Raw genomic sequence first — 14,938 nt, forward strand, 5'->3', positions numbered from 1 at the left:
CTGGCAGCAGGAAGTGTGTCACTTTCAAAATGCTTTGAAATCACCCTCTTATTTTTACTCGATTTGCTTTAAACTTTATGTGTATAATGTAGACACACGGCAGATGTAGACCTGTGAAAGGTTTATTGATATCTTAAATACTGTTGCCGTGGCAACGCATCAAACTTTAATATTCTTTTCAGATGCTTTTGAGACTCTTAACATACTTGAAATTGGATGAAACTCGACAGACACATCACATTTATTAGCCAGTAGACATGTGCAAAGTTTCAGAAACGGGCGTGGTGAGGGGCTCAGTAGCGCCACTTTTAGTCAAAAATGGGGGCTTAGTTTTCAGTAGAGTCACAAAAATCGTTATGTATATTGTTCTCATCAAGCCGGACAACTTTCTAATTTATAGTCATAAGCTGTGACCAACAGGAAGTGAGATATTTTGGTTTGAATGTGATTTTTTGGAGAATTCTCTCCCTCTCCCTCTCTCTCTCTGCCTCTGCGTCTCTGTGTGTGTGAGGGGTGGGGGGATTTGTCTTTTGAGTGAGATTTGTTTAAAATTCCTGTTTTTCAAGGTTTCAGGGGCTTTTGGGGCCTTTAACGTGCTCGAAAACTCTTGAAACTTTGCACACAGGTCAGAACCTGCGGCCATCAGGGCCGGGCTGAAGCTGGTACCCGGGCGTGGCAGGGGGGCTCAACAGCGCCCCCTGGAACGGGATCCGAACACTTGTCCATAAATCAAACACACTTGCATGTAATGATATGAAACTCGGTACACATATAGATCTCATCGGGCCGAACAACTTTCGTGCTCTAAGTTTTACGCCAGCCCAACAGGAAGTCGGCAATTATGGGTTGTTTGGAGAACGCTTGCTGTGGATTTTGAAACACTTCTCCTAGAGAATTAATTAAATCGCCACCAAACTCGGTGTGCATGAAGTCAAGACACTGAGGATGCTAAATTGCGGATGGATTTTTGATATCTCAAACGGTTTGGCCGTGGCGAGGACACGAATTTATGGCGAGAAAAGAGAAACACGAAGTGTTATAACTTCTGCACACATTAACTAATCTTGATGAAACTTCAGCAGTGTGTTCGTGGTAAGAGGCCGATCAGATGGATGTGACTATTGTGAGTCAAAGTTATAGCGCCACCAACTGGCAGCAGGAAGTGTGTCACTTTCAAAATGTTTTTGACAAAAGTGGGGGGGTTAGTTTTACCCACAATTACAAAAATCAGTACGTATATTGGTCTCATCGAGCCGGACAACTTTCTAATTTAAAGTTATTAGCTCTGACCAACAGGAAGTCAGATATTTTGGTTTGAATGTGGATTTATTTGCAAATTCAGCCTCTGCATTTTTACCCACTCCTGCTAAGTGGTTTATTTTATTCACACCAAACTTTTTCAACATGATGAAAATACATTAAAGATGCTAAATTGTGAACGGATATTGAATATCTCAAACGGTTTTGATATGGCGAGGGATTAAAATAATGTCAAAAAAGGAATCAGAAAACATCTCATATCTTTAAAAAATGTAATTATACACCATTTATTTTTATATAAAATTATACAAATATCAGAACTAAAACGAAACAGAACTAGTTTTGGGTTTATTCAGTTTTTTTTCAATTCAAGAATTATGTGCAAGTTTAAAATCAGCCAGAATGCGCTATTTAGTAAAAAAAAAAAAGTCATACATAGGGCTATACTGCCCTCTTGTGTTCAAAATCAGGTAGGCCCATTGTATATTGTATTTATATATAAATATAATAGCGATGTGACTGAGAATTTTTTCCCACTGGTTAATCGATGTGTGACACCGCAGCGGGGGCTTTTAAATCGCTAACTTAAAGGGATACTCCACTTTAAATTGAAAATTCTGTCATCATATACTCACCCTCATGTTGTTTCAATCCTTTATTAATTTCTTTCTTCTGCTGAACAGAAAGGAAGATATTTAGAAGAATGTCAGTAACCAGACAGTTTCTGGTCTCATTGACTTCCATAGTATAATTTTTTTTCCTACTATGGAAGTCAATGGGATTAGAAACTGTCTGGTTACTGACATTCTCCTAAATATCTTCCTTTCTGTTCAGCAGAAGAAAGAAATTCATAAAGGATTAAAACAACATGAGGGTGAGAATATGATGACAGAATTTTCATTTTAAAGTGGAGTATCCCTTTAAAAGCGAAAGTGAAATACGGACGTCCAGTAGGAATGAACTAAAAAACATTCACTCTGTTCTGCTCGTTCCTCGCTGTAGACGCGTTATTGCCCATGCAGCCGTGAGCATTTTAGTTTCATTTAACAAATAGCGCCATTTTGGGGGTGGGATTGCTTGAATGTTTTTTTACAAAAGCACAATGTTATGTTTTATTGCGAGTGTACATAAATATAAGTAAACACATTGCAGTTTAAATGATGTCCTGTATGAACAAACCGACGGAGTAGCCTATGTTTTTATGTTTCCACTGTTCGATCGCGTCCACGCCTCACACACACACACTGTGCATTCCAGCATTGCAATCTTGACATCGCAGCCGGTTCATTACAGCCGTGATAAAATATAATAATAAATATAAATAGTCAACCTATTTGCAGCAAATGATAGTAGATTTTAGATCAATATATTTGTTTTCCTTACAATTTTAATTAACACTAACTTTATTCTCATCTGAGTTATAAATAATTTATTTCTGTATAAAATAATACTACCATTAAAAAATACATTTGATTGTCTTTTTTAATCAATGGAGAATGTGTGACTTAAAAATAAACAGATTAGTGCTCGGTTTGAGGACAAGAAATGAAAACCAATGCAATATGATGAATGTCCAAAAACGTTCGCTCTTCTCTGCCCGTTCCTCGCCTCGCCATATATATATATATATATATATATATTTATTTATTTATTTATTTTTTGTTACATATATTTAATGTTTAAATATATATATATATATTTTTTGTTACATTATATATATATATATATATAAATATAGCTGCGAGCAGCGATGGAGGGCCCAAGCCGGTGACACCGCCACCCCGGTGGCTTTAGTGTAACCCGTTCGGTTTATTATTATTATTATTAGGGGCCAAGCACCGAAGGTGCGGAGGCACCTATTGTTTTCGTTCGCGTTCTTATTATTATTATTAGGGGCCAAGCACCGAAGGTGCGTAGGCACCTATTGTTTTAGTTCCCGTTCTTATTATTATTATTATTAGGGGCCAAGCACCGAAGGTGCGGAGGCACCTATTGTTTCTGTTCGCGTTCTTATTAGGGGCCAAGCACCGAAGGTGCGTAGGCACCTATTGTTTTCGTTCCCGTTCTTATTATTATTATTATTATTAGGGGCCTAGCACCGAAGGTGCGTAGGCACCTATTGTATCTGTTCCCGTTCTTATTAGGGGCCAAGCACCGAAGGTGCGTAGGCACCTATTGTTTTCGTTCCCGTTCTTATTATTATTATTATTATTAGGGGCCAAGCACCGAAGGTGTGTAGGCACCTATTGTTTTCGTTCCCGTTCTTATTATTATTAGGGGCCAAGCACCGAAGGTGCGTAGGCACCTATTGTATCTGTTCCCGTTCTTATTATTAGGGGCCAAGCACCGAAGGTGCGGAGGCACCTATTGTTTCTGTTCGCGTTCTTATTATTATTAGGGGCCAAGCACCGAAGGTGCGTAGGCACCTATTGTTTTCGTTCCCGTTCTTATTATTATTATTATTAGGGGCCAAGCACCGAAGGTGCGGAGGCACCTATTGTATCTGTTCCGTTTCTTATTATTATTAGGGGCCAAGCACCGAAGGTGCGTAGGCACCTATTGTTTTCGTTCCCGTTCTTATTATTATTATTATTAGGGGCCAAGCACCGAAGGTGCGGAGGCACCTATTGTTTCTGTTCGCGTTCTTATTATTAGGGTCAAGCACCGAAGGTGCGGAGGCACCTATTGTATTTGTTCCGGTTCTTATTATTATTAGGGGCCAAGCACCGAAGGTGCGGAGGCACCTATTGTATTTGTTCCGGTTCTTATTATTAGGGGCCAAGCACCGAAGGTGCAGAGGCACCTATTGTATCTGTTCCTGTTCTTATTATTAGGGGCCAAGCACCGAAGGTGCGTAGGCACCTATTGTTTTCGTTCCCGTTCTTATTATTAGGGCCCAAGCCCTGAAAGGGCGAAGGCCCTATTGTTTTCGGTAGGATTATTATTATTAGGGCCCGAGCACCGATGGTGTGAGGACCCTCTTGGAATTGCTCTGTTTATTATTATTAGGGCCCGAGCACCGATGGTGTGAGGACCCTCTTGGAATTGCTCTGTTTATTAGGGCCCGAGCACCGATGGTGTGAGGACCCTCTTGGAATTGCTCTGTTTATTATTATTATTATTAGGGCCCGAGCACCGATGGTGTGAGGACCCTCTTGGAATTGCTCTGTTTATTATTATTATTATTATTATTATTATTCTTCTTCTCCGCATTGAATTGCATTTTTGAGGGCCTAAACATGCGCGAAAACTCACGAAACTTTGCACACGCGTCAGAACTGGCGAAAATTTACATCTGATATAGGTTTCAGAATTGGACGGGGCAAAACGGCTCGATAGCGCCACCTATAAAAGTTCAACGGAGTGCACCTCCCGCAACGTTCCACGTACGTGCACGAAATTCGGTACATACATGTAATGACCTAATACCTACAAAAAAGTCTCTTGGAGCATAGCCCTAAACCCAACAGGAAGTCAGCCATTTTGAACTTCCTCCCAGATTTTTGTGCAGTTTTTGACATTTTCAGGCCTCATACTTTAACGAACTCCTCCTACAGTTTTAATCTGATCATCTTCAAATTTGGTGAGTGTAATCTTAAGGTCTTTGCGACGTTAAATTGCGAAGATCTTGAGTTTTCGTCGAAGGGCGGGTCCTCGGCGGCCTGACAAATTTTGATGTTTCGCCATGAAACAGGAAGTTGCTGTAACTCAGGCATGGAATGTCCAATCTGCCCCAAACTTCATACGTTTGATAAGAGTTCTGTCCTGAACACATGACCATGCTCATATTCAGTTATAGTCATAGCGCCACCTGCTGGCAACAGAAAGTGACATGTTTAACACTGTTATGGACTCCTAATAACATATAAAAAAGTGCCAGCAAGTGCTAAACATAATAACAACATACTAGAAGCATGCTAAAACATGCTAGCAAACTCTTAGCTAAGTGCTAAAGCATGCTATTATTGCAATTAAATAGGAATTTGCTGTAACTCAGGCATGGAATGTCCAATCTGCCCCAAACTTCACACTTTTGATAAGCGTTCTGTCCTGAACATATCTACATGAGAATATTCAGTTATAGTAATAGCGCCACCTACTGGTAACAGGAAGTGTCATGTTTAACACGTTGATGCCATTCTAGCAACATGTTAAAAATGCCATTGACTTCTAAACATGCTAGAAACATGTTAAAACATACTAGCAATACTTAGCTAAGTGCTAAAGCATGCTAATTCAATGAAACAGGATGTTGTTGTTACTCAAGAAGGCAATGTCCAATCTGCGCCAAACTTCACACTTTTAATAAACGTTCTGTCCTGAACACATGACCATGCTCATATTCAGTTATAGTCATAGCGCCACCTGCTGGCAACAGGAAGTGACATGTTTAACACTGTTATGGACTCCTAATAACATATAAAAAAGTGCCAGCAAGTGCTAAACATGCTAACAACATACTAGAAGCATGCTAAAACATGCTAGCAAACTCTTAGCTAAGTGCTAAAGCATGCTATTATTGCAATTAAATAGGAATTTGCTGTAACTCAGGCATGGAATGTCCAATCTGCCCCAAACTTCACACTTTTGATAAGCGTTCTGTCCTGAACATATCTACATGAGAATATTCAGTTATAGTAATAGCGCCACCTACTGGTAACAGGAAGTGTCATGTTTAACACGTTGATGCCATTCTAGCAACATGTTAAAAATGCCATTGACTTCTAAACATGCTAGAAACATGTTAAAACATACTAGCAATACTTAGCTAAGTGCTAAAGCATGCTAATTCAATGAAACAGGATGTTGTTGTTACTCAAGAAGGCAATGTCCAATCTGCGCCAAACTTCACACTTTTAATAAACGTTCTGTCCTGAACACATGACCATGCTCATATTCAGTTATAGTCATAGCGCCACCTGCTGGCAACAGGAAGTGACATGTTTAACACTGTTATGGACTCCTAATAACATATAAAAAAGTGCCAGCAAGTGCTAAACATGCTAACAACATACTAGAAGCATGCTAAAACATGCTAGCAAACTCTTAGCTAAGTGCTAAAGCATGCTATTATTGCAATTAAATAGGAATTTGCTGTAACTCAGGCATGGAATGTCCAATCTGCCCCAAACTTCACACTTTTGATAAGCGTTCTGTCCTGAACATATCTACATGAGAATATTCAGTTATAGTAATAGCGCCACCTGCTGGCAACAGGAAGTGACGTTTAACACTGTTCTTGACTCCTAATAACATATAAAAAAATGCCAGTAGGTGCTAAACATCCTACCAACATACTATAGACATGCTAAAACATACTAGCAAACACTTAGCTAAGTGCTAAAGAATGATATTACTGCAATTAAATATGAATTTGCTGTAACTCAGGCATGGAATGTCCAATCTGCCCCAAACTTCACACTTTTGATAAGCGTTCTGTCCTGAACACATGACCATGCTTATATTCAGTTACAGTCATAGCGCCACCTGCTGGCAACAGGAAGTGACATGTTTAACACTGTTATGGACTCCTAATAACATATAAAAAAGTGCCAGCAAGTGTTAAACATGCTAACAACATACTAGAAACATGCTAAAACATGCTAGCAAACTCTTAGCCAAGTGCTAAAGCATGCTATTATTGCAATTAAATAGGAATTTGCTGTAACTCAGGCATGGAATGTCCAATCTGCCCCAAACTTCACACTTTTGATAAGAGTCATGGCCTGAACACATCTACATGAGAATGTTCAATTATAGTAATAGCGCCACCAACTGGCAACAGGAAGTGACATGTTTAACACGTTGATGCCGTTCTAGCAACATGTTAAAAATGCCATTGAGTTCTAAACATGCTAGAAACATGTTAAAACATGCTAACAATGCTTAGCTAAGTGCTAAAGCATGCTAATTCAATTAAACATGACTTTGTTGTTACTCAAGAAGGCAATGTCCAATTTGCACCAAACTTCACACGTTTGATAAGAGTTCTGTCCTGAACACACATCCAAGCTCATATTCAGTTATAGTCATAACGCCACCTACTGGCAACAGAAACTGACATGGTTAACACAGTAATGCAGTACTAACCACATAATTATTGTGTACTAAGCATGCTAGAAACACACTAAACATGCTAGCAACACTTAGCTGAGTCATGAAGCATGCTATTATCACCATTATACAAAACATTTTGTAACTGACTTTGACATACTCTTACTATATATACCTCCTTAAATGTACATTTCCCAACCATGCTCTGTCTTCCTAAAGCCACCGAGTGTTGATGGCACGGGTGCGAGGGCCCTTTCATCGCTGCTTGCAGCTTTAATTATTATTATTATTATTATTATTATTCTTCTTCTCCGCATTGAATTGCATTTTTGAGGGCCTAAACATGCGCGAAAACTCACGAAACTTTGCACACGCGTCAGAACTGGCGAAAATTTACATCTGATATAGGTTTCAGAATTGGACGGGGTAAAACGGCTCGATAGCGCCACCTATAAAAGTTCAACGGAGTGCGCCTCCCGCAACGTTCCACGTACGTGCACGAAATTCGGTACATACATGTAATGACCTAATACCTACAAAAAAGTCTCTTGGAGCATAGCCCTAAACCCAACAGGAAGTCAGCCATTTTGAACTTCCTCCCAGATTTTTGTGCAGTTTTTGACATTTTCAGGCCTCATACTTTAACGAACTCCTCCTACAGTTTTAATCTGATCATCTTCAAATTTGGTGAGTGTAATCTTAAGGCCTTTGCGACGTTAAATTGCGAAGATCTTGAGTTTTCGTCGAAGGGCGGGTCCTCGGCGGCCTGACAAATTTTGATGTTTCGCCATGAAACAGGAAGTTGCTGTAACTCAGGCATGGAATGTCCAATCTGCCCCAAACTTCATACGTTTGATAAGCGTTCTGTCCTGAACACATGACCATGCTCATATTCAGTTATAGTCATAGCGCCACCTGCTGGCAACAGGAAGTGACATGTTTAACACTGTTATGGACTCCTAATAACATATAAAAAAGTGCCAGCAAGTGCTAAACATGCTAACAACATACTAGAAGCATGCTAAAACATGCTAGCAAACTCTTAGCTAAGTGCTAAAGCATGCTATTATTGCAATTAAATAGGAATTTGCTGTAACTCAGGCATGGAATGTCCAATCTGCCCCAAACTTCACACTTTTGATAAGCGTTCTGTCCTGAACATATCTACATGAGAATATTCAGTTATAGTAATAGCGCCACCTACTGGTAACAGGAAGTGTCATGTTTAACACGTTGATGCCATTCTAGCAACATGTTAAAAATGCCATTGACTTCTAAACATGCTAGAAACATGTTAAAACATACTAGCAATACTTAGCTAAGTGCTAAAGCATGCTAATTCAATGAAACAGGATGTTGTTGTTACTCAAGAAGGCAATGTCCAATCTGCGCCAAACTTCACACTTTTAATAAACGTTCTGTCCTGAACACATGACCATGCTCATATTCAGTTATAGTCATAGCGCCACCTGCTGGCAACAGGAAGTGACATGTTTAACACTGTTATGGACTCCTAATAACATATAAAAAAGTGCCAGCAAGTGCTAAACATGCTAACAACATACTAGAAGCATGCTAAAACATGCTAGCAAACTCTTAGCTAAGTGCTAAAGCATGCTATTATTGCAATTAAATAGGAATTTGCTGTAACTCAGGCATGGAATGTCCAATCTGCCCCAAACTTCACACTTTTGATAAGCGTTCTGTCCTGAACATATCTACATGAGAATATTCAGTTATAGTAATAGCGCCACCTACTGGTAACAGGAAGTGTCATGTTTAACACGTTGATGCCATTCTAGCAACATGTTAAAAATGCCATTGACTTCTAAACATGCTAGAAACATGTTAAAACATACTAGCAATACTTAGCTAAGTGCTAAAGCATGCTAATTCAATGAAACAGGACTTTGTTGTTACTCAAGAAGGCAATGTACAATCTACCCCAAACGTCACACGTTTGATAAGAGTTATCTCTTGAACACATGTCCATGCTCATATTTAGTTATAGTCATAGCGCCACCTGCTGGCAACAGGAAGTGACGTTTAACACTGTTCTTGACTCCTAATAACATATAAAAAAATGCCAGTAGGTGCTAAACATCCTACCAACATACTATAGACATGCTAAAACATACTAGCAAACACTTAGCTAAGTGCTAAAGAATGATATTACTGCAATTAAATATGAATTTGCTGTAACTCAGGCATGGAATGTCCAATCTGCCCCAAACTTCACACTTTTGATAAGCGTTCTGTCCTGAACACATGACCATGCTTATATTCAGTTACAGTCATAGCGCCACCTGCTGGCAACAGGAAGTGACATGTTTAACACTGTTATGGACTCCTAATAACATATAAAAAAGTGCCAGCAAGTGTTAAACATGCTAACAACATACTAGAAACATGCTAAAACATGCTAGCAAACTCTTAGCCAAGTGCTAAAGCATGCTATTATTGCAATTAAATAGGAATTTGCTGTAACTCAGGCATGGAATGTCCAATCTGCCCCAAACTTCACACTTTTGATAAGAGTCATGGCCTGAACACATCTACATGAGAATGTTCAATTATAGTAATAGCGCCACCAACTGGCAACAGGAAGTGACATGTTTAACACGTTGATGCCGTTCTAGCAACATGTTAAAAATGCCATTGAGTTCTAAACATGCTAGAAACATGTTAAAACATGCTAACAATGCTTAGCTAAGTGCTAAAGCATGCTAATTCAATGAAACATGACTTTGTTGTTACTCAAGAAGGCAATGTCCAATTTGCACCAAACTTCACACGTTTGATAAGAGTTCTGTCCTGAACACACATCCAAGCTCATATTCAGTTATAGTCATAACGCCACCTACTGGCAACAGAAACTGACATGGTTAACACAGTAATGCAGTACTAACCACATAATTATTGTGTACTAAGCATGCTAGAAACACACTAAACATGCTAGCAACACTTAGCTGAGTCATGAAGCATGCTATTATCACCATTATACAAAACATTTTGTAACTGACTTTGACATACTCTTACTATATATACCTCCTTAAATGTACATTTCCCAACCATGCTCTGTCTTCCTAAAGCCACCGAGTGTTGATGGCACGGGTGCGAGGGCCCTTTCATCGCTGCTTGCAGCTTTAATTATTATTATTATTATTCTTCTTCTTCTCCGCATTGAATTGCATTTTTGAGGGCCTAAACATGCGCGAAAACTCACGAAACTTTGCACACGCGTCAGAACTGGCGAAAATTTACATCTGATATAGGTTTCAGAATTGGACGGGGCAAAACGGCTCGATAGCGCCACCTATAAAAGTTCAACGGAGTACGCCTCCCGCAACGTTCCACGTAAGTGCACGAAATTCGGTACATACATGTAATGACCTAATACCTACAAAAAAGTCTCTTGGAGCATAGCCCTAAACCCAACAGGAAGTCAGCCATTTTGAACTTCCTGCCAGATTTTTGTGCAGTTTTTGACATTTTCAGGCCTCATACTTTAACGAACTCCTCCTACAGTTTTAATCTGATCATCTTCAGATTTGGTGAGTGGAATCTTAAGGCCTTTGCGACGTTAAATTGCGAAGATCTTGAGTTTTCGTCGAAGGGCGGGTCCTCGGCGGCCTGACAAATTTTGATGTTTCGCCATGAAACAGGAAGTTGCTGTAACTCAGGCATGGAATGTCCAATCTGCCCCAAACTTCATACGTTTGATAAGAGTTCTGTCCTGAACACATGACCATGCTCATATTCAGTTATAGTCATAGCGCCACCTGCTGGCAACAGGAAGTGACATGTTTAACACTGTTATGGACTCCTAATAACATATAAAAAAGTGCCAGCAAGTGCTAAACATGCTAACAACATACTAGAAGCATGCTAAAACATGCTAGCAAACTCTTAGCTAAGTGCTAAAGCATGCTATTATTGCAATTAAATAGGAATTTGCTGTAACTCAGGCATGGAATGTCCAATCTGCCCCAAACTTCACACTTTTGATAAGCGTTCTGTCCTGAACATATCTACATGAGAATATTCAGTTATAGTAATAGCGCCACCTACTGGTAACAGGAAGTGTCATGTTTAACACGTTGATGCCATTCTAGCAACATGTTAAAAATGCCATTGACTTCTAAACATGCTAGAAACATGTTAAAACATACTAGCAATACTTAGCTAAGTGCTAAAGCATGCTAATTCAATGAAACAGGATGTTGTTGTTACTCAAGAAGGCAATGTCCAATCTGCGCCAAACTTCACACTTTTAATAAACGTTCTGTCCTGAACACATGACCATGCTCATATTCAGTTATAGTCATAGCGCCACCTGCTGGCAACAGGAAGTGACATGTTTAACACTGTTATGGACTCCTAATAACATATAAAAAAGTGCCAGCAAGTGCTAAACATGCTAACAACATACTAGAAGCATGCTAAAACATGCTAGCAAACTCTTAGCTAAGTGCTAAAGCATGCTATTATTGCAATTAAATAGGAATTTGCTGTAACTCAGGCATGGAATGTCCAATCTGCCCCAAACTTCACACTTTTGATAAGCGTTCTGTCCTGAACATATCTACATGAGAATATTCAGTTATAGTAATAGCGCCACCTACTGGTAACAGGAAGTGTCATGTTTAACACGTTGATGCCATTCTAGCAACATGTTAAAAATGCCATTGACTTCTAAACATGCTAGAAACATGTTAAAACATACTAGCAATACTTAGCTAAGTGCTAAAGCATGCTAATTCAATGAAACAGGATGTTGTTGTTACTCAAGAAGGCAATGTCCAATCTGCGCCAAACTTCACACTTTTAATAAACGTTCTGTCCTGAACACATGACCATGCTCATATTCAGTTATAGTCATAGCGCCACCTGCTGGCAACAGGAAGTGACATGTTTAACACTGTTATGGACTCCTAATAACATATAAAAAAGTGCCAGCAAGTGCTAAACATGCTAACAACATACTAGAAGCATGCTAAAACATGCTAGCAAACTCTTAGCTAAGTGCTAAAGCATGCTATTATTGCAATTAAATAGGAATTTGCTGTAACTTAGGCATGGAATGTCCAATCTGCCCCAAACTTCACACTTTTGATAAGCGTTCTGTCCTGAACATATCTACATGAGAATATTCAGTTATAGTAATAGCGCCACCTACTGGTAACAGGAAGTGTCATGTTTAACACGTTGATGCCATTCTAGCAACATGTTAAAAATGCCATTGACTTCTAAACATGCTAGAAACATGTTAAAACATACTAGCAATACTTAGCTAAGTGCTAAAGCATGCTAATTCAATGAAACAGGACTTTGTTGTTACTCAAGAAGGCAATGTACAATCTACCCCAAACGTCACACGTTTGATAAGAGTTATCTCTTGAACACATGTCCATGCTCATATTTAGTTATAGTCATAGCGCCACCTGCTGGCAACAGGAAGTGACGTTTAACACTGTTCTTGACTCCTAATAACATATAAAAAAATGCCAGTAGGCGCTAAACATCCTACCAACATACTATAGACATGCTAAAACATACTAGCAAACACTTAGCTAAGTGCTAAAGAATGATATTACTGCAATTAAATATGAATTTGCTGTAACTCAGGCATGGAATGTCCAATCTGCCCCAAACTTCACACTTTTGATAAGCGTTCTTTCCTGAACACATGACCATGCTTATATTCAGTTACAGTCATAGCGCCACCTGCTGGCAACAGGAAGTGACATGTTTAACACTGTTATGGACTCCTAATAACATATAAAAAAGTGCCAGCAAGTGTTAAACATGCTAACAATATACTAGAAACATGCTAAAACATGCTAGCAAACTCTTAGCCAAGTGCTAAAGCATGCTATTATTGCAATTAAATAGGAATTTGCTGTAACTCAGGCATGGAATGTCCAATCTGCCCCAAACTTCACACTTTTGATAAGAGTCATGGCCTGAACACATCTACATGAGAATGTTCAATTATAGTAATAGCGCCACCAACTGGCAACAGGAAGTGACATGTTTAACACGTTGATGCCGTTCTAGCAACATGTTAAAAATGCCATTGAGTTCTAAACATGCTAGAAACATGTTAAAACATGCTAACAATGCTTAGCTAAGTGCTAAAGCATGCTAATTCAATGAAACATGACTTTGTTGTTACTCAAGAAGGCAATGTCCAATTTGCACCAAACTTCACACGTTTGATAAGAGTTCTGTCCTGAACACACATCCAAGCTCATATTCAGTTATAGTCATAACGCCACCTACTGGCAACAGAAACTGACATGGTTAACACAGTAATGCAGTACTAACCACATAATTATTGTGTACTAAGCATGCTAGAAACACACTAAACATGCTAGCAACACTTAGCTGAGTCATGAAGCATGCTATTATCACCATTATACAAAACATTTTGTAACTGACTTTGACATACTCTTACTATATATACCTCCTTAAATGTACATTTCCCAACCATGCTCTGTCTTCCTAAAGCCACCGAGTGTTGATGGCACGGGTGCGAGGGCCCTTTCATCGCTGCTTGCAGCTTTAATTATTATTATTATTATTATTTTGTCAACCTTTCGGCCACTTTTGGGGCCCTTAACATGCTCGAAAACTCTTGAAACTTTGCACACAGGTCAGAACCCGCGGCCATCAGGGCCGGGCTGAGGCTGGTACCCGGGCGTGGCAGGGGGGCTCAACAGCGCCCCCTGGAACGGGATCCGAACACGTGTCCATAAATCAAACACGCTTGCATGTAATAATATGAAACTCGGTACACATATAGATCTCATCGGGCCGAACAACTTTCGTGCTCTAAGTTTTACGCCAGCCCAACAGGAAGTCGGCTATTTAGGGTTGTTTGGAAACGCATGCTGTGGAATTTAATGTACTCCTCCTAGGAAATTCATCGATTCGCCTCCAAACTCGGTGTGCATGAAGTCAAGACATTGAGGATGCTAAATTGCGGACGGATTTTTGATATCTCGAACGGTTTGGCCGTGGCGAGGAAACGAATTTATGGCGAAAAAATGAAACAGGAAGTGTGTTATAACTTCTGCATACATTAACTGATCTTGATGAAACTTCAGCAGTGTGTTCGTTGTAAGAGGCCGATCGCACAGATGTGACTATTGTGAGTCAAAGTTATAGCGCCACCAACAGGCAGCAGGAAGTACATCACTATTAAAATGCTTTGAAATCACTGTCTTATTTTTACCAGATTTGCTTCAAACTTTATGTGTACAATGTAGACACACGGCAGATGTAAACCTGTGAAAGGATTATTGATATCTTAGATACTGTTGCCGTGGCAACGCATCAAACTTTAATATTCTTATTTTATGCTTTTGAGACTCTTAACATACTTGAAATTGCATGAAACTCGACAGACACATCACATTTATTATCCAGTAGACATGTGCAAAGTTTCAGAAACGGGCGTGGTGAGGGGCTCAGTAGCGCCACCTTTAGTCATAAGTGGGGGGGTTAGTTTTATCAACAGCAACAAAACTTGGTATGTGTATTGTTCTCATCAAGACGGACAACTTTCTAATTTACATGAACCATCTCCGACCAACAGGAAGAGAGATATTTTGGTTTG

The sequence above is a fragment of the Scardinius erythrophthalmus genome (assembly GCF_964197995.2).
Source record: "Scardinius erythrophthalmus genome assembly, contig: HAP1_SCAFFOLD_43, whole genome shotgun sequence".
Lineage (NCBI taxonomy): Eukaryota > Metazoa > Chordata > Actinopteri > Cypriniformes > Leuciscidae > Scardinius > Scardinius erythrophthalmus.